Source organism: Pleurodeles waltl, chromosome 2_1 (assembly GCF_031143425.1).
Source record: "Pleurodeles waltl isolate 20211129_DDA chromosome 2_1, aPleWal1.hap1.20221129, whole genome shotgun sequence".
Lineage (NCBI taxonomy): Eukaryota > Metazoa > Chordata > Amphibia > Caudata > Salamandridae > Pleurodeles > Pleurodeles waltl.
This window is the reverse complement of record NC_090438.1, coordinates 516,870,093-516,891,294: the sequence shown is the minus strand read 5'-3', so window position 1 is coordinate 516,891,294 and position 21,202 is coordinate 516,870,093.

The window sequence follows — 21,202 nt, the reverse complement described above, 5'->3', positions numbered from 1 at the left end:
ACTTGAAATACAATCAAGCATTGGCAACTATCATGGTTATCAGTTACTTTGGAAAATTTTGAAAACTTTTTATTAAGTTGTTTGGGTACTCCGATCTGCTTTGTGCGACCAACTCTGGAAGAGACCAAGTCACAGGTGCTGATAAGGGTCTGCATGCATTTACCTTACAGTTAAAGCTGTCTCCAGTCCAGTTCCAGGCGACTCACCATAGACATCAATAGAGTAGTCCTGATGCAAGGGATACAGGATGCTGATTGGAATGAAGGGGATCTTCTGTAGCCACCCCTCGGTTCATAAACATGGTGGGGTGATTTTGGCCACAGAGGTCAATGTCCATCGAAGTCCAGCCAAAAGCCAGTTGCCACTGGTGTACTGGTCTCTGGTCACAGCAAAACCAGTGGTCCTCTCTCACTGCGGCTATTGTCTGTATTTGGTGACCAAACTACACTTTACAACTCTCCTGAATCCAGCGGGCTCAGTGCAGCTTTTGAGTGTCAGTGTTCGGCCTCCCCAGCTGCACTGAGGCATCAGTGGTGGAGAAGCAGTTGTGGCTACCAACTCTGCCAAGGTGGCTTCTTCGGCTTTTATGGCCCCAGACATGTAACAGGAAGTCAACCAAGTGACTCTTGGATTTCCCTTTTTCTGGTTGTGGGTCAGGGATGGCATTTTCCTTGAGCAGGGCACCACAGACACAGTCTTCAGTTTGCTAGGCCAGGAGTAGCAGATGCAGTCCAGTCCTTTGTGCAGCCTCTCTTTGTCAGGTCCAGGGAACAGTAGCTTCCTCAATCCTCTCTCCAGTGCAGATGTGATCTGAGGTCTGTGTGCCAGAGGTTCCACTTTTATGCCCAAAACGTGGATTTTGGGAATGCAGTGACTACTAGCCAATGGGCTACCAGGTCCTCTCATTCCTGATGATGACTTTTTGCAAAATATGTCATCTAGCTATCCCAGAGTGCAACATTCTGCCTACTCCCAAGATGGCAGAACCCCTTCTCTCTGTGTGTAGAGCTTTGTGGCCCACCCCAGAGGTGCGGCTATCTGAGGGCCACACGCTCACTGGAAAACAAGTTTGCAACTGTTTTTCCCTCTTTGTCCATGTCGCCATCTGTTTACTAGAACAAAAGAGCAGCCCCTCTCGTGTGTGTCCACCATTTGCCCATCAAGGTGGCTTCCTCTTTAAAGCTCGCTTTTTGGGTTCACACTGTGTGTCACTTCCAGCTAGGGAGAGGCAATACCTTTTCCAACAGGAGGCCTCTGTTGTGTTCTTTCCTGAGAGCCGTTCACACATCTCCTCCCATCCCCCCACCAGGCCAGAAGACTGTCTAATGTTTCATGTCACCTATTCAAGCCAACCTGTTTCTGCCCATTTCTACAAGCCACTAAGGGTCTCGGGCATCTGTCAGGGCCAAGAATCCCTACTCACTTAACTCTAACTCTTTCGTTCCGCCCTACAAATCATTGTGCAGGTAACCGCATGCTTAAAGTCCTACCTTCGGTTAGGTTAATGCTTCACAGAGCACCCTAAAATTTAGAGCCTCTCGTTTCTTGGTCCATGAGAGGGGCAAAGCCCTTTATAGTCAAACCTTCTTCAAAAGGAGCGTTGGTCCGATTACATCTACCCCATCCCCTTGTCAGGCCGAACTGGTAATTAAACCTACACTCTATAGGGTCAGAACACTGACACTGGAATCTGGTTAGCAGGCCTCAGTGCACTCTCAGATTTGAAATCTAGCAGCATCAGTTCAAATCTTTGGGAGTGTTAGCAATTATATCTCTGGTTGGCAGAGGTATGCACCCTGTTCAGGTACAGACCGCAATCTTAGTCAGTGTAAGTCAGATACACAACCTAAATTAACCTGTGCCCAGCCTCTCACATCTTGGTACAGAGCAATGTGTAAAGTATTTTTGCAATGCTTAAATTACAGTAACACAGCAACAACAAAAAAAGACTTCACACCAATTTAGATAAACAGAGAATATTTATTTGACTAAAACAAGACCAAAACAAAAAAAATCCAATAAGTAGTTATTAATATGAGATTTTAATTTTGAAAGAATAAACTGCAATATATTGCTTTAAAGTCAATAGCACTAAAAGGTTACTTGAGGTTGTGCTAGACCTGGGCAAATCCAAAGTTCAGGCTGACCGTCATGGAGGGCAGGCCGAGTACAGAACTCATGCAGAGACCACTGAAAAAGTACCTTGGATGGAGCAATGGTTGATGTCCAGGAGTGATGCAAACGTGATGCTTTGGTTTTGATCCACGCAGTCGGATAGATGCATTGGTGTAGAGCAGCGCAGCAATTTCCTTAGATTGGTGCTGCATCATCACCAAACCTCACAGCAGGGTCCCACACCGTCGATGAATCAGCAGTGCATCAGAGGACACTGCATCAGTTCTGAGTGGCGCAATGGTTGAGATGCATTGCTTTGTTTTTGCAGAGAAACAGCTGCAAAACCCACTTATATGTCTCAGGACTGGATTGGCACCTCAGGCAAGGATCGGACTCACAGATGCCAGAGTTCAGCAGCAGGTGAAGAGTTTCAGGCAGTCATTGATGTCCCTGAGACTGCAAGAACAGTCGGTAAGCCAATACACACTTGGAGCCACTTGGTTCTGTAAAGAGCAAAGTCCAGTCCTTCTCACTCCCAGGCAGGGGGCAGCAGGCCAACATAGCAATACAGTTAAGCAGAACGGCAGTCCCTCCTGGCAGCATGGCAGTACTTCTTCCTGATAGAAGGTCCTTCAGATCAAGATGTGTACTGATTGGCTGAGCCTTTGAAGTGGGGAGACCCCAGAGAGAGGGGGAGATCTCAAAGAGAGGCCCTTCCGTCCTGGGCTCCAGACACTCTATAGGGGGTTATGCAGCCCCTTGTGTGGGGAGAGGCCCAGCCCGATTGAGATGTAAGTGCCAGCTCCTCCCTCACATGTAGGCCAGGAAGACTAATTATTCTGGTGATGGGCCATTATGATGCAAGTGTCACACCCCTTTGTGTGTGACTGTCTAGAGGGAATGCACAAAACCCACCTGCCAGCCACCTCAGCTGTGTATTCAGAGACAGGCAGAGACACAGAATGGTTAAAATTAAGAAACTGCCAACTTTCTAAAAGTGGCATTTTCAGTCTTACAACTTAAAATTCGACTTCACTATAAGTTGTTATTTTAAATTGTGAGTCCAGAGACACCAAACTACAAATTGCTATCTTTTCCCAACTGGAGGTTACACAATTGGAGGTTACACTTAAAAATTGCTGCACGATAACCTCATTGTTAACCTATGAGAGAGATAGCTGTTGTAGTGGTGAAAAGCAAATTCAATAGTTTTTCACTGCCAAGACATGTTAACTTAAAAGTACATGTCCAACGTTTTAAATACACTGCACCCTCCCCTTGGAACATGTTTAAAGGGTTACAGTAGTAGGTGGCACAATCAGTGCTGCAGGCCCACCAGTAGCATTTAATCTACAGGCTGTGGGTACATATAGTGCACTAGGGGCTTACAAGTAACTTAAATATGCCAATTGTGGATAAGCCAGGTGTTAGAGTACAGAGCACCTGCACTTTAGCACTGGTTAGCAGTGATAAAGTGCACAGAATCCTAAAGTCAGCAAAAATGAGGTCAGAAAAACAGGAGGACGGAAGGCAAACGTCAGGGAAAACCATGCCAAGGATGCCAAGTCTAACAGGTGGTGATCATGCAGAAAGAGGCTTTTTTTTTTACACTTTGCAGTTGCTCTTTATGGACCTGTTATACATCGTAGACGTTGAACTGTGATACCAACTTCCCCAGCTACAACTATTCTTTGGCATCTCAAATTCCAGGCATTTTCCATCACACTCTGGCACAATTTTGCATGTTTTATCCAGGTCTTAATCTTCAACGTCTTCAAAACTGCATTGAAGATGGATGTATTGTTACCCTCCCTCAATTTTCAGCAAGAGTTGCGTATTGGCTTCAAAGTATCATTGATTAATTTTATCCAGGGGGCAATGCCAGCAACCCTAAAGCCTTCACTAATAAACCTGTTCAGTGATAAACAACTTTGGTGATCAAAAGACTTCAGACTGTCCGCCCACCATCTGCAAGCATCTAGCAAAAATTGCTTTCTCCTGGGTCCTGCTCAAACTGGATTTCACCCACTACATAGCATTGAAACTGTCTTACTACGCATTAGTGTTATTGTCTCCTCAGAGCAGGACAATGGCCAGTCGGTTGCTCTGCCTCTTATTATTTTTTGCAACTTTTATAATCTTTCACAGCATCCTGATTACTAGGTTTCCTACTCATTTTGGAGTGAGTGATCTTGACCATGCTCCTTCCTGCAACACCCATTCATGTATTTAACAGGTTAAACACAATGTTAACTTATCTAACCCAAAATCCTTGAACTGCATAAGTGTTTACCTAAGACTATTTGCAATCTTTGCAATTATAAGTTTATAGTTCTGCATGAATAATAGGCAACTTTTAATTTGGCTAGAGAAGCCCATGGGTTCCAGTAACACTTCTAGAGGCAGCATCAGCAAACACATTAATATCCTTAGTACTTAATGGATACAAAAGTAAAATTCTTATGTGGGAAAATGTCCCTTTTTCTGTGGTCACACCTATTTCTTTTGCTGAATTCTCTTGCTGGTTTTTAGACTGCATACTGGGACACTGCTGTCCAGTGCACTGTGTATGTGCTCTGACCACTATAACATTGGCTAATACCCGACTAGCATGTTTAATTCTCCCATAAACTCATTAGTATATGAAGTAGAAACTTCACTCATGGCATGAAAAGTTAAATATCACTTGTGGACTGCAGCACATATTATTCAATCCACTAGTCCACTGGTGTAACAAGGAAAAAATGCTTTCTAGCCTATAATCACTGTTAGAAATGGGGTCTTTGGTTGGCAGTTAGGCTACCCCTTGTCCAGGCCAGGACCCTCACTCTAGTCAGGGTAAAGAAGAATCACTCTTAGTTAACCCCCGCCCACCGCCTTGGTAGCTCGGAACGAGCTGGCAGGCTTAACTTCAGAAGCAAAGTGCAAAGTATTTGTACCAACACACACAGTAGCTCAGTGGAAACACTACAAAATGGCACAACGCAGGTTTAGAAAATAGATAATATTTATCTAAACAAAAAAAGACCAAAACGACAAACATCCAACATACACAAGTCAAGATATGAATTTAAAATGCAAAAGAGTCCTAAATCCTTTAGAAAACATTGAGAACGCTGCTAGCGTGCAAAAGTACCTGGGTAGTGTCCAAAACAAAGCTGCACTGGTGAGTGTGCATTGGAAAAGCCAAGCAATGCATCAATTTCTCACTCACAAGCGAGAACATGCATCGTTCCTCCTCCGGTTGGGTCGGCGCCCGTTGTTTCTTCTCTTCCGCAAGAGAGTGATGCATGGATTCCAGACGGCACCTCGGGTCCAGGCATGCTTTGCATTGATTTTCTGCGCCCAGCGATGTTGTGTTGAAATCCGGTCGCACAGTGCCAAACGCGCTGCGTGGGGGCTTGTGTCGATAACAGCAGCCACTGCGGGTGTTGCGCGTCGTTTCTCCAGCCACGTTGCGTCGATCTCCCAGCTGCGATGCAGGTGGAGCGTCGATGTTAGCTGCAAGGCCGGCGGTGCGTCGTTTTTCAGCCGTGAGGGGGGGTGGTGCGTTGAACGTTTCCCCGCATGGCAGTCTTTGCATGGATTTCTGTCCTTTTCTACAATCTGCACCTTTCAAGGGCACCACTTGGCAGACAGGACTTTCAGCAGAAAGCCCAGGTGCTGGCAGAGAGAAGTCTTTGATGCCCCTGAGACTTCAACAACAGGAGGCAAGCTCAGTTCAAGCCCTTGGAGATTCTTCACCCTGTGGGAAGTCACACTAAAGTCAGTCTTTTTCCTCTCTCAGGCAGAAGCAGCTACTGCATGTCAACCCAGCAAAGTACAGTCACAGGCAAAGAGGGCAGTACTCCTCCTCCAGCTTCCAGCTCTTCTCCTTGGCAGAGGTTCCTCTTGGTTCCAGAAATAATCCGATTTTCAGGGGTTTTGAGTGTTCTTCTTATACCCCTTTATGCCTTTGAAGTAGGCCTACTTCAAAGAGAAGTCTCAGTTGTTTACAAGATCCTGCCGTGCCCAGGCCAGATCCCAGACACATACCTAGAGGTTGGTGAGTGCATTGTGTGAGGGCAGGCACAGCCCTTTTAGGTGTAAGTGACCCCTCCTCCCCTCAGCCTAGATGGCCCATCAGGATATGCAGGCTACTCCCCATCTCCCTTTGTGTCACTGTCTAGAGGAGAGGTGTGAACAGCCCAACTGTCAAACTGACCCAGACAGAGAATCCACATGTCTTTATTGCTACCAAAGGGACTCTGCACTTTAATAATATTTAAAGGGAGCCACCATGTTAACCTCTGAGGGAGATAAGCCTTGCAACAGGGAAAAACAAATTTGGCAGTACTTCACTGTCAGGAAATGTAAAACACATAAGTGCATGTCCCACCTTTATCATACACTGCACCCTGTCCATGGGGCTACCTAGGGCCTATCTAAGGGGTGTCTTACATGTAAGAAAAGGGAAGGGTTAGGCCTGGCAAGTGGGTACATTTGCCAAGTCGAATTGGCAGTTTAAAACTGCACACACAGTGCAGTGGCAGGACTGAGCCTTGTTTACAGGGTGACTCATGTGGATGCACAACTAGTGCTGCAGACCACTAGTAGCATTTGATTTACAGGCCCTGGGCACCTCTAGTGCTCTTTACTAGGGACTTACTAGTAAATCAAATATGCCAAACATGGATAAGCCAATGTACATATACAATTTATACAGGGAACACTAACACTTTAGCACTGGTCAGCAGTGGTAAAGTGTCCAGAGCAAACAAAAACAGTAAACACAGAGTCCAGCACACAGAAACAACCTGGGAAGTAGAGGCAAAAAGTTAGGGGAGACCATGCCAATGATGCCAAGTCTGACAACCACTCTCTCAAAATAAACCTTTTGACATGGGAAAACCTTCCATTTAAATATTAATAACTCATCCCTTTATAGGCATTATAGCCATGCAAGATAGGCTGTCCTATATTCAAAACGTATAAACTTATAAAACTTTAATGGTACCATGCATCTTCAATGACAAGCCATTAAAAGTCCTTGAGAAAACTGGAGAACAGATTGAAATATGAATTACGCTGTCTTAGGTCACTTGTAGACTGCAGCACCTATTGTTCAATCCACTAATCCACTGGTGGGACAAGGAAAATCCTTGGATCAAACCTACCTTTCTAGCTTGACTACTGCAATTTAAACATGGCGTCCACTGTGTCAAAATAATCCTTTTGACATGGGAAAAACCATCCTTTTAAATGTTAATAATGCAATCCTACGTAGGGCTGCAAGATAGGGTGTCCTATATTTTAAAGTGGGACAAGTAAAATTTTAATGCTCTTATGTCTCTGCAGTGACAAGCCCATAAAAGTAATTTGAGAAACCTAGAGTACAGATTACAATATTAATTCTGCTGTCTTGGGGTTCTGATTAGCTAGAAAAGTGATTCAACCACAGTTTTAATATTTAATATATATTAATATTTTAATATGTATAAAAAAATATAAGCTAATGCCAAAGTTTGATATTTTATCATTACTTTTAATGAAAACTAACTTCTAGAAAGTTACCTTCCCCTGCCAGAAGCTCCTGCAGGCTAATTGGCATTAGCCTAAATGCCGCTGTCCAGCCATTGCTTGACCTAAATGATGTGTGAAAACTGATTCCAGAGCAGAAACAGTGGCAAGGGTGTATGGAGGTGCTTTTTTTCTTCTTACAGAAAGTGGGTGGACCTACGAACTTCATTAACCTTTAAACAGCCTGCCTTGCACAAATAAATATAAGGCAAGACTAAGGGAAGGCAAATCTTTGTTCACTCAGCCAGGATTTCACCAAAACAGTGAGAGGGAAGCTTCTCATAAAGGAAAATGTCTTCCTGGGCATATCTCCTGATGGGCACACAACCTCTGCACAAAGGGTTTTCCAATCTTCGTTTTTAGGAGTAAGGTACACTGTAGGATTGTTTCCAGTAAAGAAAACAGGAGCTTCTGTAAAAATGAGTAGGGTTGCCCCTGTAAACTTCTACCCCATTGCTTAAACAGGAGCCAGGCGTCGCCCCACTCACTTGCTAACACCAACAATAAATTTGGACCCTAGAAAGCACCCTCTTCAGAACAGGTTCTGGACCAGTGAAAGAAAGGGAGGTGCACTCCTCCAGTTGCCTAGTTTCAAAATTGTACCGGTCTGTTAGGTTTGTCTTCGTATGGGCTGAGCTAGGGCCCAAAATATTCAGATACCCACTTTCTAAATAAACAGTCAGTTTTGGTGGACAAAAGTGATGTGCCCATGTTGTGCTTTGGCCCATTTTCTGTTGCAGGTACTTTGCCTACCTACAAAAGTAAGGTATCATTTTTACCGGGAGACTTGTGGGAATGCTAGGTGGAAGGAAGCTGGTGGTTACCTACAGATTCCAGAACTTTACATCACAGAAATGTGAGAAAGATGTATTTTTGTAAAGGTTTGGAGTTTGCAAGAGATTCTGGGTACAGAAATCTGGTGAGAGCCACCCAAGTTATCCCAACCTGTATTCCACTAGGTGTCTAGGTTTCACAAATATGCAAGTTTACAAGGTTTTCCTAGATGCAGGTTGAATTCAGGTCAAAAATGGTAAGTTTTCTGTGGAAAAAATTGATGTGTCCATATTGTGTTTTGGGCTGTTTCTTGTCCCATGCACTTGCCCTACCCACACAAGTGAGGTACCAATTTTCTCCAAAGACTTGAGGGAATGCTAGGAAGTTCGTGGCTCCCCACAGATTCCAGGACCTTTCATCACAGAAATGTGAGTAAAATATGTATTTTTAGTCAAGGTTTGAGGCTTGCAATGGATTCTGGAAAACCTGGTGAGAACCATGCAAGCCACCCACCCTGGATTGTCTCAGGTGTCTAGTTTTTTAAAATGTGCATGTTTGTGAGGTTTCCCTAGACTCTAGCTGGCCTACGGCCAAAAATCTACAGCTACCCACTTTCCAGAAAGCTGTCAGTTTTCAGTGGAAAAAAGTGATGCATTTTGATCTGTTTCCTTGTATCCATTTTGCACTTTAGTTAATTTCCTGTTGCAGGCATTTGCCCTACCTACACAAGTAAGGTACCATTTTTACCCATGGACATGTGGGAGCATTGACTTGTAGAACATTTGTTATTACCAATAGGATTTCGCTGCATTTGTACCTTCCATATTCAAGCCAGTGTGTAAGAAAGAAAACATTTAAAAAAAAAAAAAACTCAAAATCATGTTAATTCTGACAGCCACAAATTCAGAGATGTACAAATAACCACTACTCCTAAACTGCATATCTTGTGCCCATTTCAGAAAAAGAATAGGTTTCCTTGATATTCATTATTCGCTCATTATTTTACCATATGAATTGCAGCTCAACCTACAAACCCAATGTTTTTCTGTAACCAGAAGGGTCTAGTGGACGTAATGGTGTATCGCTTTTGTAAATCACCCATTTTGACAAAAAGTTACAGATGAAAACATTGTTATAAATGGCTGTATTTTCCTACTCATTTTCAATAATTCTTTGTTTCAACAGTTACTTTATTTGGGAAATGTTTGAGGGATCTATACGTGACCCCTTGCTGAATTTCGAATGTTGTCTACTTCTCAGAAATCTATAGCTTTCCTGGATCACCCATGGGTTTCTCACTGGTTTACACCACAAACTGGAAGTAGGTTGAAAGTACACAAAACAGGAAAAATTGGCTCCTCTTTGAAAAATGTCAAAATTGTGGTGCAAAAATAGTTTTTTTGATTCAGCTTTGTATGTTCCTGAAAGCTGGGAAGATAGCGACTATCTCAGCAAACCGTTTGTCGGTGCCATTTTGAGGGAAGATATCAAACACTTTTATCCAGAGCACATTTGTCTTGTTATTCCCAAAAAACTCAAAATGTAGCCATATTTTGCCTATTTTCTTGCTCCCTTCCAGAGTGGATTCACAAATGCGGGGTACCCTAGATGTTGGAGAAAGGACGCAAATTTGCATGGATATCTTATTTGGATAAAAAGTTATGGCAGTCTAGAAATAAGCTACCCCAAATTTCCAAAAAGGGCTCAGCAGTTTAAAAAAAAATATATTTATTGGCATAACATTAACAAAGTGAACCATTAGGGGGAGGTGAATAAAGGGTACTGAATATATCAATTTATATAATTTCACAAATCAGCATAGACCACAAAATATCAGAAGGATTAACCAGGTCAAGGAATCAAATTTATGAAGGCTGCACATTTCAACAGTCTCAGCAGCAGATGTACGGGTAATTACGCAATCAAGGATTGGATGCATCATCTCAGGTTGAAGGGGTCTGTTCCCACACCTGGTGTAGACTCCTCCGGGCCTGCAGTGGTCTTGTGTTCTCTATGCTGCAGGTAAGATTGTTGTGGGTCCATATCTAATAGAGACTTCTGACTGCAGATTCCATACCTTTAGAATTTCCTGGTGTCCGCTTGGAATCTGGAACCTTCGCAGAGCAATATCCTTGTGTGAGCTTCTGCATGGTATCTTTCAGATCCATGGCTTCGTCAGCGTTGTTGGAGCCGTGTGTGATATCACGTCGCCTATAAGGGCACCACCCAGGCGCTCATATGTCAGTTCTTTTCTTTCCGTGCCGGTTAAAGCGCAGATCCGTCCGGAACAGAGCTATTCTCTGTCTTTTTTCAACAAGCCTTTTTCAACTTTTTCGTCGAGACTTTTTTCGTCTGCGGAAGATGACTTCAAGGAAGACTCAGTTCAAGCCATGCGGCGCCTGCCACCGCAACATGTTGGAACCCACCAGGCATGTCTCTGGTGCCTTGATTGAGACCACGACTCGAAGTCGTGTTCCGACTGCCGAGCCATGGTTCCAGAAGCTTTAAGGGAGCGGTCCATGAAGCTAATGGCGGCCCGGCAGTCAACCTCAGCGGGCGCAACTCCTTGGAGGTCACGGTCCCAGTCAAGGAGGAGGTCGTGGAACTGCTTCAGAAATTCCAAGTACTCTTCAACCCACTCAAGGTCCCCTAGGCACTTGGGGAAGAGGCACAAAAAGAAGAAGTCAAGCGGACTCCGACCGTGGGTGACGAGATGTGTCAGGAACACTGACGTTCCAGGCACGGTTCCACTGAACCATTGCCAGGGCAAACTCTGTGCCTTTCTCCTTCTCCGGAAGCCAGAGCGACCCCGTCAAATTTAGAGTTTTAGAGTGCCATGCGTCTCATATTTGAGCGGGCTGGCCCCTCCAGAGCGCCTTCAGGCCTGTGAGGTCTGCAGAGGCTCCATCAGATTTTACACCGGCAGCTTCAGCCTCGGCTCCAATGGGGTCTTGTGGATCCGTTATCAGATTCAGTGGCGCTGCTTCCGATGTTGACACTCCCGGGGCCCACTGGTGGCACAAGCCCCATTCTCATCACTGATGATCCAGAGCCAGAACGGCATTGCATGATGCCGATTTCGGCGCCAACATCGCCCACAGGTGCGAGATCATTGTCTGAGCATTTATACAAACAGCCAGGCACTGGTGAGAATTGGGAGGGGTCTCAGGACCCTCTAGAGTCCCAATTAGAACCTATAGACTTGTATGAGGAACTTGGAGAGGCCAGTGGACTGGACATCTCTCCAGATACTGGCATGCTATCACCTCCTACTGTGGCTATGGAGGAGGGTGCATTGTATGCATTGGTGGTGCGTAGGGCAACGGAGGTCCTGGACCTAGAACTGCCTACGGTGCCAGTCAGAACTAACCACCTGACAGAGGTTCTTTAGCTGGGGACCTCTACATCAGAACCGATGTTGCCCTTTAATGAAGCCCTCACCAATGTGCTGGTGGGGACCTGGTCCAAACCCAGCATGGGCAACTGTAAACAGTACAATTGGTCGCTGCCATCGCTTGGCACTGGGTGGCCCTAGCTTCCTCACGCAACACCCCACCCCGGAGACCTTGGTGGTCCAGGCCTCCACTTCTCATGGTGTCTTCCCTTTTGCTCCCCAGGACAGGGAATCCAAGATGCTAGACCAACTGGAGAAGAAGATGTTTTCTTCCTCCAGCCTGGCATTGAGGTCGATAAACACCTCATGCTTACTTGGCCATTTTTCCCATACTTTACAGGATACGGTGATGCAGTTGCTGCCTCAGGTCCCGGAGGACGCATGGGCCAGTCTCTCAGTCAGTCAATGATGGGAGAGATGAGACAAGTTTACCATCAGGTGTGGTTTGGACACGACAAACTTGCTGGGTAGGTCCATTTCCTCTACAATGGCCCTTCAACACTATGCCTGGCTACCTACCTCTGCCTTTCCAGCCACCGTCCTCTGCCAGGCCAACATCTTGTGTGGGGACGCAGTTGTGGTGCCTTCATACCGAGAAAGTCTGGCCAGAAGTCGTCTACCACCCAGCCCACCCACTTCAACAGTGTCCAAGCCCTCCTAGTTTGATTCTGCAAGACCATGTACATCCAGTTGGAGGGAGGATTCAATTTCATCTCCCTCACTGGTGGTCCATAACATCTGACATATGGGTCTTGCAGATCTCACAGAAGGGCTATTCTCTCCCCTTCCAGCCCCCCCCCGTGCCTCCCTCAAAAGAACGGCTGATGCAGGATCACTTGGTTTTGCTCCGCGAAGAAGTTACAGCTCTCTTAGCCAAGGAAGCCATAGAAAGGGTCACCATATCAGGCAGTGGTTGTTATTCACGCTACTCTCGGATACCCAGAAAGAACAAGGGCCTTTGCCCTGTTCTGGATTTGTGGGATGTCAATCTCTTCCTCAAAAAGGAGACATCCAAAATGCTCACTCTGACTTAGGTCTTGTCTGCCTTAAATCAAGGAGACTGGATGGTAGCGTTGGACTTGCAGGATGCATATTTCCACATCCCCATCTTGCCTACTCACAGGTGTTACTTGATGTTCAAGGTAGACCATGAGCACTTTCAGTTTACCGTGCTACCCTTCAGCCTTACCAGTGCCCTTCGGTTGTTCACCAAGGTGATGGCTGTGGTAGCAGCTCATCTGTGCAGGTTAGGGGTTTCAGTCTTCTCCTACCGCGATGACTGACTGTTGAAGGCTCCTTCACCCCAGACTGTTGTCACCCACCTTCAGATTACGGTGAACCTCCTGCATTTGCTGGGGTTCCCTAAGAACATGCTGAAGTCACACCTGACTCCCTCTCAAACAGTCCCTTTCTTCAGAACTGTTCTGGACACTGTGCAGTTTCGGGCCTATCCTCCCGAACAGTGAGTCCAGGACATTCAGGTGATGATTCCAATGTTTCAGCCTCTATCCTGGATTTCAATGAGACAGACTCTGAGGCTGCTGGGCCACATGGTATACTGCATCTTGTTAGTATAACATGCCAGATGCCATATGTGGGCTCTGCAGTGGGACCTGAATTTCCAGTGGGCGCAACATCAGGGAAATCTCACCAACATGGTTCAGATCTTGGAGAGAACTGAAAAATGTCTGCAGTGGTCAGAGGCAGGCTCCTCTCCCTTCCCCAACAAAATTTTACAGTACTGACAGATGAGTCACTTCTGAGATGCGGCGGTCATTTGGGAGAGGTGAAAATGAGAGTTGTCTGGTCTCTGGCAGAATTCAGTGTCGCTATCACTTTACTGGAGCTCCAAGCGATCCGACTAGCATTGAAGGCACTTCTTCCTCTTGTCAAAGGGAAGATAGTGCAGGTGTTCCATGGACAACAGCACTGGAATGTGGTACTGCAACAAGTAGGGTGGTGTGGGGTCGTGGACCCTTTTTCAAGCGGCCCTGCATCTCTGGACATGGCTGGAACAGCAGGGCATAACCCTTGTGGTTCAACACCTGCCAGGTTCTAGAAGCTCCAGAGCAGGCAAATTCAGCCGTTGATGCCTAGCGGATCACGAGTGACGTTTCCATTGTGAGGTGGCACAAGGACTCTTTCAGCAGTAGGGAGAGCCTTGGTTAGGTCTGTTCACCTCCGAAGAGAACACGCTATGTCAGCAGTATTGCATGTTGGAGTTTTCCAGGTGGTACTCACTCAGCGATGCTTTTTGTTGTGAGTGGTGCTAAGGCCTCCTGTACGCCTTTCAACCCATACCACTTCTGCCCAGAGTTCTCAAGAAATCAAGAATGACTGAGCAAAAGTAATCCTGGTGGCTCCGGATTGGGCACAGATAGTCGGGTATCCCTAGCTTCTGCAAATGAGTATTGATGCTCCAATCAGGTTGCCCCTTCGGGAAGATCTTCTGTCACAGCAGAGGGGAAGGTTCTCCACCAGCACCTGTCAACTCTGCACCTTCATGTGTGGAGATTGAGCCACAGCAATTGGCAGCCTTCAACCTTCCACCCGAAGTCTGTAAAGTTATTGTGGCAGCCAGGCGTCCCTCCACCAAGATGATATATGCTTGCTGTTGGAAACGTTTTGTATATTATTGTACAGAAAGATCTATTGATCCTCTTTCTGCTTCTCTCTGTGACATTCTTCTCTTTGTCTTATCTCTAGCCCAACAGGGCTCTGCATTGGGCACTCTCAAAGGGTACCTTTCCACCTTATTGGTGTTCCTTCGACTGCCTGATCAGCCTTCATTATTCAAATCTTCAACTGTAAAAATAATTTTAAGGGACTTGTAATATGTATCCTCCTACGTCCTTTGTCATGCCTCAGTAAGACTTAAATCTGGTGCTCACTTTCTCACGTGTGCTCCGTTTTATCCGCTGCACAACTGTCCCCTCTGGCTGCTCACCAACAAGACAGCCTTCTTAGTGGCAATAAAATCTGGCAGGAGGGCGAGTGGGATGCAGGTTCTCTCATCTAAGCCGCTGTATCTCACTGTGTTCCCGGACCAGGTGGTACTTCGAACTTGTGCCTTTTTCCACCCCAAGGTGGTGACCCCATTTCACCTGGCTCAGAACATCACCCTACCCACCTTCTTTGATCCACTGCATCCCTGTAAGGTTGAGGAGCGGCTCCACCGGCTGGACCCAAAAAGAGCACTGTCATTCTACCTTGACCGCACAAGAGTTCAAGGTGGATGAGCAACTCTTTGTGGAATACATAAGGGCAAAGAAAGGCTGGGCAGTGCTGAAAGGAACCATTTTGCGCTGGGTCATTCACTGCATTAAAATCTTCTACCCGCTGGCCAAGAAGCAGCCTCCTGAGGGCTTGAGAACTCATTACACCAGGGGCAAGGGTGTTACCACTGCATTAGCATTAGGTGTTCCAGTCCTGGACATCTGTCAGGCAGCAACGTGGGAGTCCTGCAAGATATTACTGCCTGGACAATCAGGTCCACAGAGACACTTTGCCCGTTCGGTCCTGCAGGACTTTATAATGTAAGATGATCTGTCCACAACCCACCGCCAGGAAGTTATAGCTTGGATATCTAATCTAAAGGTAAGGAATCAGCAGCTAGAAGTCTCTATCTCATGAACAAGTTACTTACCTTTGGTAATGAATTATCTGGTAGAGACTCTATCTAGCTGCAGATTCCTTACACCCACCCATGCCTCCCTGCTCTGCAGACACTTCTGCGAGGGTTAGGGATTGTCCCTTTCAGGGCCCTAGTTTTTGGGCACAGATAAACTGTTGGTTCTTTTCATGGCTCTGGCTTCTGGTGTGGACGTTTGTGGAAAAGTAACTGACATATGTGTACCTGAGTGGTGCCTTTATAGGCAACCTTGATGTCACAGACGGCTCCAATGATGCCACGCAGATCCGAACGACTCCACCCGATGGCGCGCATAAGGGTATTGCTCTGCAAAAGTTCCAGATTCCAAGCTGATGCCAGGAAATTCTAAATCTAAGGAATCTGCAGCTAGATAGCGTCTCTACTAGATAATGTGTTACCAAAGGTAAGTAACTTTCTTTCTTTTCTTTAGTGCTTTGCTTGGGCACACTAATTTTAACTCTAGGCCTGTGCCCTTTTTCCTATATACTTATTTCATTTGTTTATTCATTTTATTATATTTTAGCATGGGTTGCTTTTAGCAGTCCTGCTTTTAAATTCTAGTCAATTGTCTTTCTGCGAAAGCATTGTTGGCAGTTCCTTTGCACAACATTTCATCTTGTGCCTCGACTCAAGACTTTGCATGATTGTTTACCTAGTATTGCCAGTCCAAGAGTTATGGAGTCAACCTTCTAAACCTAGACATATTATCATGTCATGCCTGTTCTCAGAACACAACACGTTTTGTTGTAAAAACACCACACAGGGCTGTGTGTCACTTTGTCGCAACTTTACTGATCTTGGCCTTGTCTTTCAAGCCAACCGGGAGGACTGCCAGCAGACCAACAGGCAGACCCCTGTTTTTCCAAGTATGGGGTGGTGGCTCCTTCCATAGACTAGTACAGGCAAAAGGGTTAACACTGCTATGCTATCACGTTTGATGTTAGAAGTGTAGGTAGGCATTCTTAGACTAATGATTATGCCAGGATGTTTGGAATGTTTATCTGTTTTACTCTGTCATAATCAATACTGTGTTATGTTTCGTCTTCCTATTAACTTATCATAGAATGCAGTTCTTTCAATAAATACATTGAAGCATAGCCTACATTCCTTTGTCTGAGTTCGCATGTGTGAGACTTGTGCAAAAGAGAGAAAGGGATAAGATCTGTTCCACCACTTTTGTGAGGTGTCAATGTGTCATGTGTCAGGCTGCCACAAATCACATTTACTTTCTAGGTTTGGGTGAGTTGCCGCTAGCTAGCTGAGAGGGTCAAGTCGACAGCTTCCAGTTGGTGTGAGACTGACTCAGTCACCCACACTCAGTGGTGCTACCGCCCAAAACCAAGCAATCTTACCCTCATGGGTCCTACAACATGAGTACACCAATAATGGTCAGGCACTAACGTATCTATATCCCTCACATGCTAAAGCCGCCCTCATTACCTTATACGGAGATGTCTGTGGTATTAGGGAAATATCCTCTTTATCTAAAAAGGTAGTACCTATCTTAGGCTGTAGGTTTCCCAGGCTTGAACCTTAAAAGGATTTTCCTAAATTGTATTTTGATCTCTGAACTTACCATTCTAAAATATGGCAGAGTCTCAATGAGTAGCAATTCCAGTAAATATGAGACAACCTATCACATAACATCTATTAGCTCATGAACTCATTAAAGAAGGTGGGGATGTTACATTTGTGGTAGAGGCACACAATGCATACAGAACAGAAATGTTCTATTCCTGGGTCACTTTTCCTGCAGCAGAAGGACACACACACTTTTTCCACAGTTGCACAATAACAAATGCACCTTCACAATACAGAGCGTATGCATATTTAGAAATACCATTACCTTATCAAGAACACCAAACTTGGTTTGAAGGCGCCCTACCACACGTTGTACAAAATGTTAGATTAGGTCCCTTAAGTAATGTAAGACCTACATGACCAGAACTAGCCACATATACACCACATCTCAATGTTGCAAACATGCCAGTAGTGGATTTACGCTGCTTATATAATAGTTTAGTAGATATATATAGAAGCTTAAAACAATTTGAAATGCAGACTTTAAACACCGCCCCAGCAAGGGCTGATCCAGCAGCACCACATTGAGCTGCATTCGGGATAAATCCTGCAACTGCAATCAATAATTAGTAAGGTACCCACCAAAGATGAAGAAATTCTGTTTTGGTTAGCACAATAAAAACATACAGAACTCCAAGATAAACATAGACACAATTTTCTGCACCGAGCTGGTACCCCAAGAATAGTTTATAATTAGATACAATGGGAACATTGTCCAACTCCACCAGTGGGGAGTTCAAAAACATGTAGAAATGTTTTCCTATTTTACTGGGGAGGATGGTAAAGATGCAGTCTTATTATTTTTAAATTACCATCTTCAGAAGCGAAGAAAAAAATTGCTACCAGACACCAAAATGATTTATTTAGATTCCATTGTTTCCCATTTTGAATGTACAAGGCTATGAGTATTGGATGAAGCCAATTCACTTAAAGAGTATGTGGGTAACAAAGATTGGCAAATACAGGGTAGGGAAGCTTTATTTAGAACATGCCTTATACTGTTACAAATTATATTTCTCAATGTCACTATAACGACTTGTTTAGACTTGGCGTAAATAAAGGAAATTAATGCACCCCGTATTTCCTCACCAGCTGAATTCAATAATTGGCAAAATATTTTAAATATCACTGAAGAAAAGCTCAATGGCTGGGTTCAGAATGGCACCTTTAATTCAACACTTTAAGGTCCCAATGGATAGTTATTGTGGCCAGTGGACACAGATGGTTGCCATGCGTGTTTTGTTAACTCCACGCTGGGTTTTAGAGCGTGCAGACCTAACCCTCATTACGTCACCACAAAACACTCTGTTACTGTGACAACATACAGCATGGGCAAACTTTGTCAACAATGGTTAAGATCTTCCACATTAAAAGCTGTAAAAGAACACCATAGTCTCCTTTCAGAAGATGTAGAATTAAAGATTTCTTGTTAGGTCCCAGTAAACTATGCTCAAAATGTTTCTTATATGCAATGTAAAGTGAAAATTGAAAGCTTTCTCAAAAGGAAGCTGCAGCCCGATGAAGGCAAATAGATAAGGAAAATTTGGAGAAAGCTCTAGCCGTTGTCGATAATGGTATGAACACATTGTCCAACCGCATTTACATATTAAACAGCATTGTGCCTTGTGGAAACGAGATTATTCAAAATGACATGTCACTTTTACACCATGGACAGAGTCAACTTGGGTCCATTATGTAGTTGAGTTGGATGCTACAAGTTCTTAAAAGTGGCCACGTGCCTTAGAAGCACATGAACTTTAAGACGTTATTTGCCACAATTTATTTGACATGGAAACAACAGATAATGGCTAAGTAAGAAGCTACTTACATCATGCTTAAATCAAAAAGTTAGAAAAGTTGCATTTACTGTGGTGGAAATACCATTGTCAGTGTGGTTAATACATGGAGTGATTAATCTGCCCTTTTCAATATTCCAAATCACTTTGTGTTTAAAGCATTTCCATGTAGGCATATTCAAACAGCTAGGAGACAGTTACATTCATGGGGTATGGGAGCTACCCTTTGATTACAAATGTTTCAACAGAGAGAAAGAGGTATTTCATAGCAGTAGCGAATGCAAGACTTTTGTAAGCCATCCTATGATTTGTAAAGAGATATCCTTGCACGGAGCCTGCAATGCTTCCTTGGCAAACTTGGCTTGTTATCTGAAGGGCATTCCTGTCCCTTTGATGTGCCTGGTGTTTCAGTTACTTTTGAATGGAAGTTACTTAATTCTGAGTGATCAGGGATACTGTGGAATGAGATCAGGTGTTCCTTATGTAATTTTGGTCTCTAAAATTGTGACTTGTTATGTTAATGTACTTTTTCCCCCACTCATAAGATAAAAGTAGTGAATATGTGGCCTCACATTTCTACTTATTATGTACATTTTGACAAGCTAAGCAGACTGAAGGCTCTTGTGTTTCAAAAACACCTGGCTCTTACATCAGCCTGAGAGACCTATGGCCTAAGTGGCAAGGACATCCACATACAGTCCCTTATACCCACTATCCTAAACATTTTGGGGAATTAAGAAGTTGCATCTTTAATGCGTCTAACACTGCTGGGATTGCATATGTTTTTTAAGACTGTAGGTTCTGGTTTTGTCAGCACTTTCCACACCGTCTTTAGATACCTTCAGTCATCCATTCACTTTTTTCGAGTGTTTTTGCAGAGTTTCCAATTACTTTGGCTTTAATTGGAAGTATCCTGCTGTTGCTATTTTTGATGCACAAAAGCTACCCGATCTCAGCAATGAGACATGATGGAGCTACCACCAGCCAACCTGTGTCATGAATGCATGATTCAGTACTTTGGAGCATCACTCTGGGAAGAGCTAGACAGGAACTGGCCACTGTCATTTCGACCTGTTGTCAATTGTGTGCAGCACATTTTTCATTGTTTGTGGTACACTAGAAGTGTATCTTGCCTTTCAACATGTACCTTCTTTGGACATTAATCTGATAATGTTCCTGATGAGGGCTCATTGCCGGAGCTGTTCATTGAGACTGCGGTTGTTGCGGGATGCCTTTTATGAGCTGCTGGTTGTGGATTTGCTGGCTCCTGGTGCTTCAACATCTGGCACTGCACATAACACTGCCCCCTCGACAGGACCTGAGGCTGTAACAACAGATCACCTGTGCTCCTTTCATCTTTAGTCTAGTATGTTGGTCATCTGATTACCTGCAGAAGTGGGGTCTTTCCTGGTCTCAATCACGATTGATGGTATCAGAGGCTTCCTGCGGGATCACGATTTCTATTGAATTTGATATGTAGCATTTTTATTCACCTTCATTTATTATTCTCAACCTAAATTGCCCTTCTCATCTGGCCAGTCTTCGTCTTGCCCTACTTGTCAACTTGGACATTTTATTTCTTTTATGTATATTTTTATCTTGCTTTTAAATAGCAGTTTTTAGCTTAGGTTATTTTAGGTCTTGGACCCTACTCTCTAGTGTCAACAATGGGGAGGGTGTTGTGGGTTCATTGTAGCACTTTGCTTGAGCACACTTATTTCTAGCTCTAGGCCTGTGGCCTGTGCCTTTTTTCCTATATACTCATGTCATTCATTTATTAATTTTATTATATTTTAGCATGGCTTGCTTTTAGCAGTGTTGTTTTTAAATTCTAACCAATTGCCTTTCTGCAATATTTCATCCTGTGCCTCTGCACAAGGCTGTGCATGATAGTTTTCCTAGTATTGCCAGTCCAAGAGTTACGGAGCAACCTCCTAAACCTAGACATATTATCACGTCAGGCCTGTTCTCAGAACACTACACAGGCCGAAGGAGGGCAGAGGACATGCGAACCAGCCAGCTTATCTTGACTTTGTCTTTCCAGCCAACTGGGAGGACTGCCAGCAGACCCCTGTTTTCAAGGTATGGGCTCAGAGGGCTCCTTCCATAGAGTAACACAGGCAAAAGAGCTAACACTGCTATGCTTTCATTTTAGATTCTAGAAGTGTAGGTAGGAACTCTTAGACTAAAGATTATGCCAGGATGTTGGGATTGTTTATCTGTTTTACTCTAACGTCGCAATCATTACTATGTTATGTTTCATCTTCCTAATAATTGCAGCTCATGCCTTTTGTAATAAAATGCAGTTCTTTCATTAAATGCATTGAAACC